This window comes from Stegodyphus dumicola, chromosome 5, assembly GCF_044657685.1.
Source record: "Stegodyphus dumicola isolate Sdum_Otavi_A_Nest chromosome 5, ASM4465768v1".
NCBI classification, from domain to species: domain Eukaryota; kingdom Metazoa; phylum Arthropoda; class Arachnida; order Araneae; family Eresidae; genus Stegodyphus; species Stegodyphus dumicola.
In genome coordinates, this window is record NC_140772.1 from 23,688,438 (window position 1) to 23,706,115 (window position 17,678).

At 34.5% G+C, this 17,678-nt stretch overlaps 1 non-coding gene across 1 annotated transcript; it reads right to left on the bottom strand.

Annotated features, from left to right (window-relative positions):
* Positions 1-1,012: 1,012 nt before the first annotated feature.
* TRNAN-GUU (transfer RNA asparagine (anticodon GUU)) lies at positions 1,013-1,084 on the bottom strand. The gene has a single exon. It is a non-coding gene; the product is annotated as a tRNA-Asn (tRNA).
* Positions 1,085-17,678: the final 16,594 nt, after the last annotated feature.

Below are 17,678 nucleotides of genomic sequence, written 5' to 3' on the forward strand. Positions count from 1 at the left end.
ATTTATCACAATAATTATTGAAATAATCATAGAATTTAACGTAGAAGAATTTCATATTATCATGATTTTTAAAGTCCTAAAGATGCTTGAACATAAACATCAAGCATAACCACCGGTTTCGGGTCAAATTACAAATATTTGTTCTTAACATAAAATTCTGAAGTGATTAATAATACTTCCATCTTATAAATCAAAATATTCTGTTAGAATTTTAACTAAATTTATAACAATAAATATTAAAATAATCATAGAATTTAACGTAGAAGAATTTCATGTTATCATGATTTTTAAAGTCCTAAAGATGCTTGAACATAAACATCAAACATAACCACCAGTTTAGGGTCAAATTACAAATAATTCTTAACATAAAATGCTGAAGTGATTAATAGTATCTTATAAATCAAAATATTCTGTTAGAATTTTAACTAAATTTATAACAATAAGTATTGAAATAATCATAGAATTTAACGTAGAAGAATTTCATATTATCATGGTTTTTAAAGTCCTAAAGATGCTTGAACATAAACATCAAACATAACCACCCGTTTTGGGTCAAATTACAAATAATTGTTCTTAACATAAAATGCCGAAGTGATTAATAATACTTCCATCTTATAAATTAAAATATTCTGTTAGAGGTTTAACTAAATTTATCACAATAATTATTGAAATAATCAAAGCAGCAGAAATCTAAAAAACTGAGTTTCATTGAATTCCTACTCTATAAATTCGAAAGAGTCGTATTTGCCTCATGCGGAGTGATATCAGACTTTCCCCTAGGAGCAAAATCGCACCAACCTCCACAGAACGACGTTTCAGTCTGGTATAAGATAGCCCCTTTTCATCCGAAAATGGAGTGACTCTTTTTCGTTCGTCCTTCTCGAGAGTGAAAGATATCGCACGATATTTGAATGAAACCACACACCTACTTTTCATCTATCTTTCCGTTTTATCACTAAAATTGTAGAGTCATTAGGTTAATTGGAAACAGAAAAGATGAAAAATATGCAACCGCCTTCGCCGGGAATCGAACCACGGACCTCTGGAATAACGGCCCAGCGTGCTACCGTTACACCACAAAGGCAAGCTAGGGAAGTGGGAGAAATACCTTATATACTCCCCTTTTTAAAGGGCGACTAGGGTTTTAGGGGACCTAGTCGCCAAATCCTGGGTGCGGAGAATCATCATCCACAACCCTTTTAGTTCGGGCGCCACTTGTAGAGTCATTTGGATTTTTTTTTTTTTTTTTTTTTTTTTTGAGGCCAGAGAGATGCTAAAATGAGCAGTCACCTTCACCGGGAACCGAATCACGGACCTCTGGAATACCGGCCCAGCGTGCTACCGTTACACCACGAAGGCACCGTAGGGAAGTGGGAGAAATACCTTTTAAAATAAGAATATGCCGAACAAATTCCCCCCGGGGGTTAACGTAGAGAATTCTGAGAGGTTACTGGCTAGGATCTGTACCTAGGCAGTCTCGGCCACGGGGGTATAAATTTCATGAACTTGGTGGTTGTGAAGGCCCTGGGAAAGGTCACTCATTGGCCGGCCTCGGGGGTCTGGCATGTCCTGAGCGGTTGGATCCGTAGCCGGGGGGTTAACCCCCGGTTTGCTGGGTAACGGCCCTCTGCGACGGGCTCGCCCATGCGACTGGCAGGAGCAATTGACAGCCAGTGCTGCCTGGTGTCATATCTGGTGGAGTGCTGCTCCCCTGGAAGAATAATAGTGGAGGTTGAATCTCCACGAAATGCCCAAAGGGAGAGTAGACCCTTAATGTGATTTAGTTCACTAGGCGGGGCAGCCTAGATTATTATTATCCCGAACAAAGTATACATTAAAAATTATATAAATACTATTATTAATTAAAATTATAACGTACTGCCCAAAGCTGTGCTGTTTATAATTTCTGCTTCGTGAAAGGAAGGGAGGCGAAAGAGATTAGCATAGACCTGGCCTACTTTGTCATGGTCAAATAAATTAAACCGTACGTAAAAATGACATTTCATGGGAAAAAAAAATCTTCCTGCAATTAATTTCATAATTTACTGGTTAACAATGAAGCTAATTTCAGAAAATCTGAAAATAATACGAATCTTCAAATACCAGTAACTCGTGATTAGAAAAGTACAAAAGAGCTACCACCAACATGCACGCGTTCGCCATTATGGACACCAGCGTGACCACTTGACACCAGAATGAGCAAAACAACGTTTTCTCTGAAGGTATATAATGAAACTACTTGAAGCTAGCAAATTTCCAAACTTAAGAGGATCAAAGGCGGTATTTTTTTATTCGGAAATGAGTGAGAAATGTGATTACCTTTCTAAGACGTTAAATTCTCACTCAAAAGAAGTAATTGGTGTGATGATGATTCTCCACCACCAGGATTTGTCGATTGGGTTCCCTAATCCCCAATCGCCCTTTAGCCCTTTGCTGCACAGTGTGTCCGCTCTGGACACACCTAAAAATTTCCTTCTGTACGCACAGAAAAATTTAATGAAAAAGGATTTATAGGTTACTATAGGTTACTCTGAACCTTCTTTATTTATAGTAGGTGGCAGCTCAACACACACGATATGTTTTATCCATGTTTAGTTTTCGAAGACACTCATTTTTCAAAGAAACCTTCCAGATTTTTTAGGGTATGAAAGGAATTGTTGGAAAATAAATTTCTATGTTATTTTTTTGGCTGTATGCTAATCTCCTTATTCTATATTAGTTTTAAATGTTTACCTTGAAATCTTGCCTAAAATCAAACGGCGAACCCTAGGTATGCCCAGACCGAGCTCACCGCTAATCTAGGACAATTGTGAGTCTGTATGCTTTGTTTCTCCGCATCTCATCGGTCAGTTCATTGACAACTCGTTTCAGTACTCTTTTCGAAGCTATATTCAATCAGTGTGCCATTTTGGGCACACCCACAGAATTTAAACGATAAGTGCTATCTTTACAAAATTTTACTTGTTTACTCCTCTAGGCCTAATTAGACTGCTTACCTTTTTTTTTAAACAAAACTCCAACTTTAAAAGGTAGCGTGCCGGAAAGGGTTAAAAGGGGGTAGTATATAAGGTATCTCTCCTACCTTCTTAGCATGCCTTCGTGATGTAGTGGTCAGCACACTCGGCGGGTATTCGAGAAGCCCGTGGTTCGAGTCCTGGCAAGGGCATTTCTCGTTTTTCATGTCTCCCTGCTTCAAAAATACCTAATGTCTCTACAACCTTTTAAAGATGACTTAATGACTGAACATTGAAATTTTGGTTATTAATGGCGATTGAGAAAAGTGCTATATTTTCTGTTGAGTATTTAGTTCAAATGCGTAAAATAAATATGCTAAAGTGCAAAAATTGAGCTAGTTTCTTAAAAGTTTTCGTGTCTGAGATTTGGTTTAATATATGCAAGAATACCATGCGTATGGAACAGAAAATTAGAATTAATATTGTTGAGTTGTGCGGGTTTGGATTGAGGGATCACACTTGATGAAGAATCAAAACACAGTTTATTTAATTTATTACTTAGGGCACTTCTAAAGACGCGTTACAGTCATCGAGAAACTACGACAAGCAAGCTGAAACAATCAGCTGCACAGCCTTCATGCTATCAAGCTATAACAGTGAAGACAGCTTAACGGCAAAGCACTAAAGTACAGCTCCCGACTCAGTCGACCATTCTCAAGCTAATCTCTGAGCTAAAGACACTGCTACTGAATATACTCTCACATTCCGTGCACAGGCAGGGTATATATAGCTTTTGACCCGCCTTCGAGGACATTCTCGGGGAAACCAGTAAAAATTCGTTCTATAATGTTCTCGCTCCGTACATGGCGTATCGCCGATTTGTTGTTAAATGGGCGATTTCGCGTCGAATCTAACATCCGCCTTTTCTTTTTATTTTCTGGTAACCCTAAACCTGGTTTTTTTTGGAAGCTATCTTTTCGCAACTGTGCTTTCGTAGCAAATTTTTTATAAACCTGATCACTTGTTCTAGTTCTAATACTTTAAAATAGAGTTTATTAGATGGAATAAAAATCTTCAAGTATAATTAAGTTTTTGACCTCCTACAGCACTAAAACACGCTCTGGGAAAAGTTATATTTTTAAACATTCTCCCGCAATTAAACAACGACTGGACGAAGCCACTAGACCCAACGAACGAAATCCAGATTTTTATAAGTTACTGCTCATTTCATTAGAGTTTGGTAGTGAGTTTAGACCTTAGATTTCGAAGTAGGACGCCTCAAAACAAACTATGCGCTCGTTGAGATTCATTACACAGATCGTCGAATTGTTAGCTGGACATTTTACCACTTACGCCGCCACCTCAGAATATGAGAAATATTCAGAAAAAATTTTACGAATTTTCAAAATTGTCTTTGTAATAGTGTTACATAATCTGATTTAGATAAAATTGTCATTTTATTTTAATATTATGGGAAGAATATTTTTAATACTCGGGATATGATATTTAAATTTATCTCCATTTTTGAGGTTTATGAGAAAGTTTTAGAAAAATAAGAAAACCTTCGACAAGTTCATATCTGTCTGATTTTTTTACCTGAATATATAACTTAATAAAAACCCAGATTCGTTCAGAACGAGATTTAATTATAATTCAGATATTTACTTCATTACTGTTAATCATAGGGATTAGAAGCAAATCTGTAAGTATGGGATTTTAAATAAGGTAAATTAATCTCTTAAAATATCCTGTTTTTTTCTGAGTTTGGCAGTCTTAAAAGAGGAAAGAGGATTATTGGATCATAAAATACATTTGCTTTTCTTTTTTACTCATTTATTATTTTTTTTCCAAATTCGAGATAAAACATGGAGCTTTATTTTAATACCTCTTCCGTTTTTCAGTTCAACTATAATGCTGAAAATTAATTTTAAATATCTGTAGGTAAAGAATTTGTGTCTATAGGAATCTTGTTAATTAAATACAGTTCTTTATTCTTTCTCATTTTAAAATATTCCTTAAGCCTTTCTGAGAAGTTTCGTTGAAAATGGCGAAACTACTTTTTAATGCAAGCTTTATAACGTTCTTTGAATAGACAATTTAATTTAACTCCAGTGTTTTTACTTCCTTGCACGAAGTATAAAAAGTATTGCAATCCAGAAAATTTTCGGTATTTCCATATTTGAAAGTATGTGCCCATTTTTGAAAATTTCGAAAACATTTGAACGAAGGTTTTGCGTGATATTTGCAATTGCGGACAAATAGAGGATTGTTTTGGCCAAAAAGATTTGTAAAATGGATTCAGAAGAGATTCTTTTCGTAACGTCTGTACGTACATTTCAGGCATAACTCAAAAACGATTGCGCCAGAACTTCGATAATTTTGTATATGTGACTACTATAACATCAAGTTGTGCACCTCCCTTTTCGTTGCAGTCGGCCGCACCAAATATATATAGAAAAACCTATACCCGGCTCGGTGAAATCAGTATTTTCATTCTTGTATGACATTAATTGTGCATTTTTTTGCTTTAAATGTGATTGAATTATGTTTTTCTTACATGCAGGGTTCTGTTATTACGCTTTTAGCTTACCTGCTTGCAATAGTTATATTATTAAAATGTAACCGACCTCGTTCGAAGGGCGTTTTTCAAAATGTTTGTTCTATTTTTTAATTTACGTAATTTTTTAATGAATTGTACTCAAAATTAAATGTAATCATTGCAAAAGCGATAAAAACATCATTATTTTGAGAAATGTATGCAAATAACTGAAAATTTTATATCAAAATTAATAAAAATATCAACCATCACTGACAGGAAAATATTGCTGATAAAATTCTATTTTTGGCTTTATTTTATACATACTACTTAGAAACATGCATTGAACCAGAATAATTTTAAAATATTGATTAAGTAGCAAAATACGGTCAAATATGTCAGTAAACACTAAATTTTTTTCAAAAAATGACACGCTATTGAAGAAAAAATTATGTAACTTAAATTCTATGGGATTAATTTTTTTAACTTCTAGTCTACATTATGCATAATAATGTACAAAACGTGTGTGCAAAATTTCAAGTGATTATATAATAAACGTTTAGAGTTATCATGGTTGCCGTGAACAGAAATCATGGAAAAATCAACTAATCAAAAATCACGTTTAAAGTTTTCAGATTGTTACATGACATTATATACACAAATATTCATTAAAAATGCTCCTGCATTATACGTGACAAAGTGAGAGTATAATATTTAAAAGAATAAAAACCTCAACATTATGATTGCCTTTTAATTCATCAAAATCACTTTTTTCATTTGCAATAAATGTTCCAGATAATTTCATAGACAGATGTTTCAATTTGATTGTGATTACCAGCATGAGCAGTCACATATTTTGTGTATTCGTCGCTGTAAAATTTTCGCTTTTTTGAATGACTACGTATAAATTTTGGCATTCTCGAACTTTCAATTATTAAACAAAATAAAAAAAGGGCAGAAAAATGAATCTTTAGCTGATAAATTAGCGCCGGAAATTTATACACAAAACCGAAATACCGAAAGCTCAATGTAAACAAAACAATAAGTTTGAAACGTTGTTGTCAAACGTAAGAGAAAATACATAATGAAAATACTTTGCCAGATTCTCCAAACATATCGAAAGGCTTAAAATTGTTTAATTTATAAATAACACAGAAAAAAGTGGAGGTTGCACCTTTAATTTGTCCTTTAAACTTTAACTTCCGGTGTGGCAGACAGTTACTTCCGGTCTGTTGTATCTCAGAAAAACGGGTATATCTCCACTTCTAATCAACATATCAAGAAGAGAAAAGCTGTTTTCGATAGCTAAGAATATGGCCTTAAAATATATTAAATTAAAAAAAAATGAGTTTTTCGGTCGAAATGGGCCTTTTGAACGAGGTCAGTTTAAAAGTTTAAGTGGCACTAGGTCTCACGAGGCCGTCATTTGTTTACATTTGAAACTTAGTACAGTAGTGAATTAAGTCAGTTTATGCATCAACTTAAGGAGACTCATACACCTTAAAACCCATAAGATATTCGAATAGGTGACTGTTGCAAGATTTGGATAACTTATTTATTTTAAAAGCAATTACTACCAACTTTTTACAGCTGACTACATAATATAGCTGCTTTCTGAAATAGCAATCATAAAGTTTGTGTTGCCACAAATATTTTCATAATTTAATCCGCTTTGTGACAACATTTTTCGTCATGTTTCCAAATTGCGCGCACAGTTTAAAACATTCTGTTTCATAATTTAATTCCATATTTAATATACAGCTTTTATAACATTTGAAAACTACTGTGAACCTAAAATTCTAAAAAATTCATGTTAAATTTTTATTTCATTTTGAGTTGAATTTATAAAATGTATTTTATGAAAAATTTTTTTAATGTTTTCGTCCATAAAATTTTTCAATATTAAAATATTCATCAGATTGTTGGTTCCGTTAGAAAATAGTGCCCATATAAAGAATTCCATGACATTTCAAGTATGTACCATGAGCCATTTTTAAAATATCATGCGCGCAAGGTGGAAACATGGCGAAATATTGTCACAAAGAGGATTAAGTTACAAAAATATTTGGGGCAACACAAACTTTCTGGTTACTAGTTTCCAAAGCAACTATGTTATGTAATCAGCTGTAGAACGTTGGAAGTAATTGCTTTTAAAATAAATAAAATATCCCAATTCTTGCAACAGTCACATATTCGAAGATCATGAGGGGTTTAAGGTGTATGAGTTTCCTTAAGTGTCTTTTCGACCAGTAGGACCAAACGTTAACTTTCGGTAATTACAAAAAAGTTTTTTTTTTTTTTTTTTTTTTTTTATTTTTTTTTTTTACTGTTTCAAACAGTATTTTAGTTTTTTTCTGTATTTTATAATTTTTAAGTAAGTAAGTTTTTATATGTATTTTTCCTTGCAGCGAAGTTATAATTAAATTGATTGAGGAAGAAATATATTTCTAACGAAATTCGAGGAAATAAGTTTAAGTTTATATGAAGTGGAGGGAAAACTGTGTATAAATTTAATAGGCCATACAAAGAAGTCATGTGGCGGCCACATTAGACACTTCCAAGAATAAATACGCAGACGATTACTTCCTGTATTTAACTCCGATCTCACAGGAGACCATTACTTTCTATGTAATGTAGCATATTTAGAAATTACATTAGAGAAATATTTATCTAATAAGCAGGTTGAATCTCAGCTGAATAGATATACAATTTTCGCCCAAGAATACACTTTTACAGCATTAAAGCCCTGCTCGAAATTTGCATGTTTTAATAAAAGCAGATTAAAATCTACACTGTTAAAATTTGTGTCCGTTTGTCTATTTGTTTGTTTATTTATTTATATGGTAGTTCGGTCCGAGGTTCGAGTCCCGCGAACGGGTCGGCTGCATGGGCGTTTTCGTGGTTTTCCCTATGTGTAACGTGTATAGGAGCCAGTTTCCCTTAGAACGTCCTCCACGAAGGTATACCTCCCCATAGGCAGATACCCCTTGTGTGCTTTGCTACAATTAAATACACCAACACCAATACCTATTCTCTCCGGAACGCTGGGAAGTTCAGCTTTGTGAGAGGTACTCCTGGATTTCAAAAATTCGTTAGAAGCAATTTCGACCATTCGCATATTCGTACGACTTTAATTAGCCAAGATATTCATTAAAAACTTGTAAAAACCCTAATTTTGGCGCTCATTTTTCCGAATGCTCACGGCCCAGTCTCCTGCGTTCCGGTCTCGAACAATGGAGATGAAAATCTGCTTGATTTCGAAAAGTGCTCTCACTGCTTGCTTTCAAATCGCAGAGATTCTTAGTAGAAAGTTTCCAAGTTTTTTAAAATGTGAAATTTAAGTAGCATTGCGAAATATTAAATATATTATTCCTGATACCAAAAATTGGTTGGAAGTCACTTCGACCATTATCATCTTCAAACGATTCAAATCAGCAGAGATATTAATTAAAAACGCTGAAAACGCTAATTTTCGCACTAAGTTTTCTGAGTGGCAACAGTCTTGGACACTGGATATAAAAATCTGCTTTAGTTCAAAAAGTGTTGCCATTGCTTGCTTTGAAATCGTAGACTTTTAGTAATAGATTTGTAAGTTTTACAAAATAGTATTGCCAAACTTTAAATTATTATTATATAAGATCATATTCTGACGTTGAAGAAAGCAAGGGATTGCATGTGACCTTATTATATGTCAAAATTGTTTCATTCTTGTCAGCATCTCTACATACGAGTATAATAAAAGAAATAGTCTGTCTGTGTGTTTCGTTCGCGCTGCGCGTAAGCTGATAGACCCACGGCTACGAAATTTGGTACATAGGTGCATCTAGACAAGAGCCAATGCACCTCGAAGCGATTTTTTCGAAATTAGAATTATAATTCTTTTTTATTTTATGTTTTGTGACGAAATCGCGTCATTTTGAGACATAATGGGCTATAGGAAAGCGAGATTTTACTCTACACACTCCATTTTCGCATCGTCATGAAACGTAGGCACTTAGCTATTTTACGAACTTGAAATAAATTTCGTGTTTCAATAAATCGATTCAATACGAATTTATTTAACCAAGGGAGCTTAACACCTTTTCAAGAAGATGTTTTCCATAAAAGTTATTTTTCATTGATTTTTGGACACGTTAAACTTTCATCCTTGCGACTGCTTTTACAAAAAGAATTTTGGAAAAATGATAATATTTTGTATTTTTAAAAATTTTTTCAATGAAGCTTCCGAGTGCTTTTCTCACATCTCACATCTTTAAAAATGTGATTTTGGCAACAAGTTTCCTTTCTTATTGTTGTATATAATAAAAGAAAGAGCCCGTGTGTCTTTTCGTTCGTGCTGAGCGTAAGCTCATAGACCCAGGGCTACGAAATTTGGTATATGTGTTACGGTGAAATACCGAAATCTGGGGAATATCGACTTTCACCGGTGAATGTCAACATTCACATAGTCTCTTGGTGTATGTCCGAAATATTTTCCAAATAATCTTATTTCTGACTTACACCGGTCAATGTCGACATTCACCATGTACTAATGGTGAATGTTGAACATATAACAATATTATATTTTCTTCTCCGTAATTCAGTCGGGAATAAACGCACTTGAGACTTGAAATAAGAACTTAAGAACATGAGAACCTAAAACACACAATACATTCAAAATGAGAAAGGAAAATAATAGAAGTTAAAAACTTACTTAATTATACAGTACGTTCTAAATGAGAAAATAAAATAACAGTAATAAAAAACTTACTAAATTATGTCATTCAGATCTTATTTATTGCAACCACTTAAACTATTATGGCACTTTATGACCTCTCTTTTCGACTTTCACCAGAGCATATCTGTGATTGTCGACATACACCGGTGAGGGTCCGAATATACAAGAATGTAGTGAAATATTCGGTATTTCACCGACGTATTTGGTGAATGTTCATATTCTCCGGTGAAAGTCGACATTCTCCAATTTCGGTCTTTCACGGTAACATATACACTGGTGTGCAAAACTTTAGCAACAATGCAAATTTTAATCAAATAACCATGCAGTTGCATAAAAGGGGCTCTTGCTATCTATCGGTACAATGAACACGCAATTCAGTAGAAAGTTCATGCATATGCAAATGTCCGGAAAAAAAAGTCACAGGCTACGTGATCATACGCAAAATGCGTGCGCCCCACTCGAGATTACCATAAAAGGAACGACGAAGACGCAATTAAAGACATTCGCTGCAAGTACATGTGAAATCTTTCGAGAAATATGGCTAAGAGAAATCATCTGGATGACTTCACGAGTGGAAGAATGATCGGAAACCTGGAGGAGGGGCGTAGTGTGAGCAGTGTGGCTGAAGATTTCGAAGATAACAAAAGTGTCGTTCCGCGGCAGCCTTCCAAACCATAGGTACAGCTATTAGAAAGGTTTGTGGTAGCCGCTCCAGGAAAACAACTGCAGCAGATAACTGATATATCGTCTTACAGGCGAAAAGAGCCCAAAACCAGTTAGCAAGCTCTACAGCTCAGCAACTGTGTACAGAAAATAGCGACAAGTGTCGGGGTTTACTGTGTCCAGACACCTTCACAAAGATGGCCTATTCGCTCGCCGCCCTGAACATTGCATCCCTTTGAAAGTTGGCCATCGGCGCCACCGTTTAGAGTAGTGCAAGGTGCGCAAAAACTAGGCATCTCATCAATGGAGTCGTTTCCTCCTTACGGATGAGAGTCGTTTTAGTGCTTCAAGCGATTCTCAATTCCAACTTATTTGGAGGGAGGTAAGGACACGGTTTAATCTCAGTAACATCACGGAAAGAGAGAGAGAGAGAGTAAGAGAGTTACGGTGTCTTGGAGATCTCGTCTGGGAAGGCATTGAGCTGAACGGGCGGTCAGAGCTCCACGTTTTCGACAGAAGTTCTGTAACCGGAGATCGCTATTGTCAGGAGGTGATCCTTCCCTATGTGCGTCTGTTCCGAGGTGCAATTGGACCAGACTTCGTTTTTATGGTTGACAATGCACGGCCACATCGGACTCCTGCTGTTCAGAAGCTACTGAAAACTGAAGATATCACTCGAATGAATTGGCCAGCGTACTCCCCTGATTTAAATCTCATAGAACATGTGTGGGATGCTTTGGGGAGGTGATTACATCCTCCGGCGAACACCCAACAACTGAAACAGATGCTGATTGAGGATGGGGCGCTCTCACCTCAAGATTTGTTGGACAATCTGGTGCTGAGTATGGGGAGACGGTGAGAAGCAACCATTGGAGTAAGGGGAGGGCATATCCCATACTAAGGAACATCTGCTTGTTGTTCTTCCTCTTATACAGACAATCATGTGTAACGATACCATGAGTTCAATAAAGCCTGGTTTTGTTTAATTCCATACTGTATGCATTGTATTCATTTTTGCGCAATTATGCTTTCGTCATCGTTTAAATACAAAATGCTGTCTCTTATTTCTGAATTTCATGTCTCAAATGATATCTCGTGGATTTATGTCAAAAAGAACACCTGTTGCTTAAATTTTGCACATCAGTGTAGGTGAATCTAGACAAGAGCCAGTGCACCTCGAAGCGATTTTTTTAAATTATATCGCATCATTTTGAATAGTTTCATTCTTTTAAAAATGTGGTTTTGGAAACAGTTTTTATTCAATTGTGTACTGGACTGCTGACTGTTGAAAATCAGCACTTTGCCACTCTGAAAAAGGAGAGCGATAATTCTGTGCAGTTTTTAAATTTCTTGTTTCTCTTGGATAATGGACGTTTGTTGAAAGAAGACAACAGGAAGTTGGTTAATTTATTTATTAGGATAATTAATATTTGTATTAAGGGATATTGTTTATTTCATTGCAATTTTGTTATATGTAATAATTTTCTTTTTTAAATTTGTGGGGGTTCTTTTTTTATGAAGTTGTTCTGCAGAGTAAAATGCTCTAATTAATTCTGCAGAGTAAAATTTTTAAATTAAACGTTTGGTGTTTCCTTCAGGCATTTTTCGGTACATTTCAAAGCCAGACGAAGGCTGGCAGCGTAGCTGCTAGTTTTAAATTTTTAGTAGTTAGCTCATACTGTTTCTATATGTTGTTCAAACTTTCAATCGTTAATAAAATACTTTCTATTCATCCACTAAATTTCAAATATATTTTTTAAACTTATAGTGGATGACACTTGATATTAATACAGTTTTTCCCATATAAAAATATTTAAAAAAATTAAAGTCAAATCTTACTTACAACAGCAAAGAAAAATTTTATTTGAGTTACTTTTTATTAACATTATTAAAATTTTTTCGTTTATAATTTACGAAGCTGATGGCTGTCTATAATTTCTCATTCTATCCATGTCTTGTTGTTTATTACAAGGAATCTTTCCAGTGTGTTTCGAGCAGTCCAATTCTTCAATAATTATTCCATCTATAACGTGTGTGTGTGATTATATGGCAAAGCCTCGAGGGCTATCTGCCTAAGAGGAGGGATGCCTTCGTGGAGGACGTTCTAAGGGGAACTGACTCGTATACACGCTACACATGGGGAAAACCACGAAAGCGCCCATGCAGCCAGCCCGTTCGCGGGATTCAAACCTCGGACCGAACTACCAGTGTTCAGCGATTTTACCGCTCGGCCGCTGGTGGGCTCCATCTATAACGAAAAAGAAAAATTTTTTTTTTTCCATCTATAACGAAAAACATTTTAGTAGTGAAACGAAATAATGTTAATATGAAACAAAAAAATTTTAATAATGTTAATAAAATGCAACTAAAATACAATTTTTCTTTGTTGACATATGTAGAAATTGACTCTACATTTTTTTTTCTTTACATTACGTTACATTACGTGCTAGTTTCAGGTTAGTATAATTGACACGCTATGTTATTGCCACGTTAATTTTTTTATTGATATTGAGAAAATCTTATTATATTATATTAAATTTAAATTATGACGTCGTACGTGTTAACTTGAAGTATCCAAAGCTTTTGTTTCCTAGTTTTGCAATAAAAAAAGATTATTTACGAATTGGTTGTTGCTTGGATAAAGTGAACTGAGTTTATTCATACTGAAAAATGTTTCTACATTTTATTGCTATTTAATTTAAATATTTTGTTATTATTTATTATAATTTTTGAGTGTTTAACTTCAAAATGATTTTTTTTTTCTATTCTAAGGGGCTCATACACCTTAAATCCCTTAACACCCTTCGAATATGGGACTGTTGCAAGAATTGGGATATTTTATTTATTTTAAAAGCAATTACTTCCAACTTTTTACAGCTGACTACATAATATAGCTGCTTTGGAAACTAGTAACCAGAAAGTTTGTGTTGCCACAAATATTTTTGTAATTGAATCTGCTTTGTGACAAAATATTTCGTCACGTTTCCACCTTGCGCGCACGATATTTTAAAAATGGCTAATGGTACATACTTGAAATTCGATGGAATTCTTTATATGAGCCCTATTTTTTAACTGAACCCAAAATCTGATGAATGTTTTAATATTAATCCGCGGGAAAGCGCGTGGGGTGTATCATACCCCACCCTAAGTGGAATATTCCTATCATGTGAAACTAAAATTCTGTGTTGCATTCAGTAGCTGAGTTTCTAGCCCCTTGGCGCCGACTGTCACGTATACGTGCCAGCAACGAACACACTTACCTACCGGCCGACACGCAGGCGTGCCAGAGGATTGTTCCGTTCTCTACCGACTGTCACGTATTTGTGCCAGTACTTTGGAACGTTTTTCAAACTATAATTTCTGCCACAAGATGGCACTGTATGTCCATATGGTTTCAGATACATGTACATTAGACCTTCTACTCGAAATGAGAGAAGCATGACTCACATACACGTGTTTTTGATTATATAAACAAACGGGGAAATAAATGTTTCCGAATGGCGTGATTTATGACGTCTCTTTAAATCGCACTTTATTCGCACGTGGTAGTTGTTTACTGTAAGTAGAGAAGTTTTATTTGCTCTAAAGCGTTGGGTATTTCGGTTTGCAGTTCAGTTTTTAGAAAATAATTAGATCTTGTTAGACGTGAATTCTTTGTTTTTACCGTTGCAATGTCGAAGCGTCGAAAATGTTTAACAGAGCATGAAATAGCAGAAATGATTCAAAATATTTCAGATATTGATTCTGAAATTCTGATATTCTGATATTGATTCTGAAAAACTAACTGAAAGACATTTTCCAAAGCTTTCTTCAGAAGAGACTGATAAGAAAATGAGACGACGATGCTTCGTTTGTTCATATTCCCGGAAAAATCCTCAAAACGGCAAATGAGTTATTACGAGTGCAAGGAATGTAACGTAGGACTGTGTGTAGATCCCTGTTTTCAAATTTTTCATACGAAAAGAGAATTTTAAGTAATATATTTAGTTTTCAGATGTATAATGTTAAAATTCATAAAATGGTGAGTAATTAAAATAAAATGTGTAAAATATGCATTTAAACAAGAAATAAGGTAATTAAAGTATATATATATATAAATATCTATAAAGCATAAGCCGTTTAAATACTCTATAGAGCATTATTAAACAATGCGTTGATACTTCGGAAATTTCATGGATTTAGGTTTAGTAGCAAAAAATCCCCCGGCCCTGGAGAGACGCTTGCGTAAGATACTGCCGGCCTCAGCGATAAGCGCGCGTTTTCGCTACCCGGCTCGAAGGGGCTAGTTGTGGTTGACTTTCAGAACCGCTTTTGCTTTGCCTGTGGGTTTCAGAAAAAGATTTATTGGTATTTTGTTGGAAGTGGGGTATGACACACCCCACGCGCTTGTTCGCATAACTGTTTTTCTGACTGAATATTTAGTTCAGAAATTTATTTCTAGAGTGTAACAATAAATACTTCTACTCGTAAGTGAAAGTACTTGACATTAAATTCTTAAAAATTTTTAATCGCATTATGGTAAAAAGAATGACTTCCTATGAATTGGAGATGCAACGCCTTTGAGATTTATTAGAAATATTTGAAAGCAATGAAGATCGCATTTCGAAAACTGAAGATGAAACTAGGAATATTTTCTACACTGTTTTTGGTTTCGCAAAAGATAAAACATTAATTCCTAATGTTCCTAAAAAAGGAAAAACTGTTCTTATGCTTTCAACATTATATAACGACCGTACTATAAATGATACTATTGGAGAAAATGAAACATCAGGAATTATATGTTTTTATAATATGACTAAAGGAGTAGTGGATATGGGGAATGAGCCAATTATTCAATTGCCAGTATAACAAGGAGGTGGCCAATGGTAATTTTCTTTCCTGCACTGAATATTGCTGTAATAAATGCTTGAATTATATTACATTCAACTGCTAATCCACCAACCAGAAACAGAAGTCTGTTTTTGCAGGACTCAGCATTACAATTAATGAAAAAAAGTATTGACCAAAGATCAGAGATTAATACTTTAACAAGAAACTGACGTACTGCATGAAAAACAAAAGCAAAAGTTTCGACGAAGAATTAAAACGAATACATGAAATTTGAAACACCTAAGTATGAAAGATGTGATAAATTGCCATCGCGCCAAGAACAGAAGAACTTGAATGCAATGTTTAAAATGTGAAAACATTCTGTGCCAAGAAAACATGAATGCATTTCGTTCAAAGTGTCAAGAAATAAAATAAGCATTGTGTATTAGAGATGCAATGAAACTTAAAGGCATGATGTTTATTTTTTTATTATTTTCATTTATCTTAATTTTAACTCTACGATTATTTGGAAATTAATTTTTTGAAACCCAATTATTATTCACATATTTATGATACACGAACACAAGAAAAACCGCTTTAAAACAAAATAAAACTATTTTTATCGTATTTTAAATACTGGGGTATGTGATACCCCACGCGCCCACTCTAGCGACTTCCGCCGGGTTAAAAAATTTTATGGACGAAAACATTACAGATTTTTTTAATAAAATACATTTTATAAACTTCTCTCCAAATAAAATAAAAATTTAACATGAAATTCTTAGAATTTTTGGTTCACAGTAGTTTCCAAATTTTATAAAAGCTACTTATTAAATATGGAATTAAATTATGCAACAGATTGTTTTAAACTGTGCGCGCAAGGTGGAATCATGACGAAATATTTTGTCAAAAAGCTGATTAAATTATAAAAATATTTGTGGCAACACAAACTTTCTGATCACTATTTCAGAAAGCAGCTATATTATAGTATAGTCAGTTGTAAAACGTTGGAAGTAATTGCTTTTAAGGTAAATAAGTTATCCCAATTCTTGCAACAGTCACATATTCAAAGATATTATGGGTTTTAAGGTGTACGAGTCCCCTTGAATGTTTTGTTATTTAAATGTTTCTGTATCTCTATTTGTTTTCCAGGGTTACAAAGAACTTATAAATTCTGCTTCGGCTGCAGCACGCTCATCTGGCCGACTTGCTCGCTAGTAAGCAGGATATAATATGAAATAACGGCATTACATATAAACATATGAACAACAGCATTACAGTTATTAAATAACCAGAGATAAAAAGAGCGGTAGCAGAGCATTCAGAATGAAAGAAGTAATATCACCTCCACCTTTTCTTTTATGCTCTTCTGAAGAAGAGGAGCAAAAAGAAATCACAAAGTCAGATTATTTTCTTGAAGAAGCATGCGTGCGGTGGAAAAATTTGAAGTAAGAAGGAAATGAAAGTATGTGTGTGTATAAATAGATAAAGAAGAAAACGCATTAATGTTCAGAGAATGCATTTCTATTTCCCACAGAGAAGTTCAGCGGAGGAAGAGGCGGCTTGCTTTTTGCCGTCCGAAATGAAAAGCCGCAAATGGAGTTTCGGGATTCTCAAAATGTGAGTTTTAGAATTCTCACTTGGAAAATTAATTGTTTCTTAAGTAAATAAGCCCGACAGAAAGCCTGCGTAATGCAGTTTAAAAGTCTGGGATGGGAAATTATTTTATTCGGTTCACGTTGCTTTGATTTGTTTTTGGAGATTCTCCCGAAGATAATAGAAACTTGGAGAAACAGTCACGACCAAAAGAAACGAAGTGGAAAAGTAATACGGAATCCGTGCTTTTAATACATAACTTGTTCTGACAAAACGCGAGAGCGTACTGTTATTTTTATGAATAGTCATTTACGTAGAGTCTTTCTTGAATAGCAAAAACATTCAGAGCTGTGCAAACGTAATTATAAGTACTAGTGATAATTTTGGTTGTTAGTTACACGTT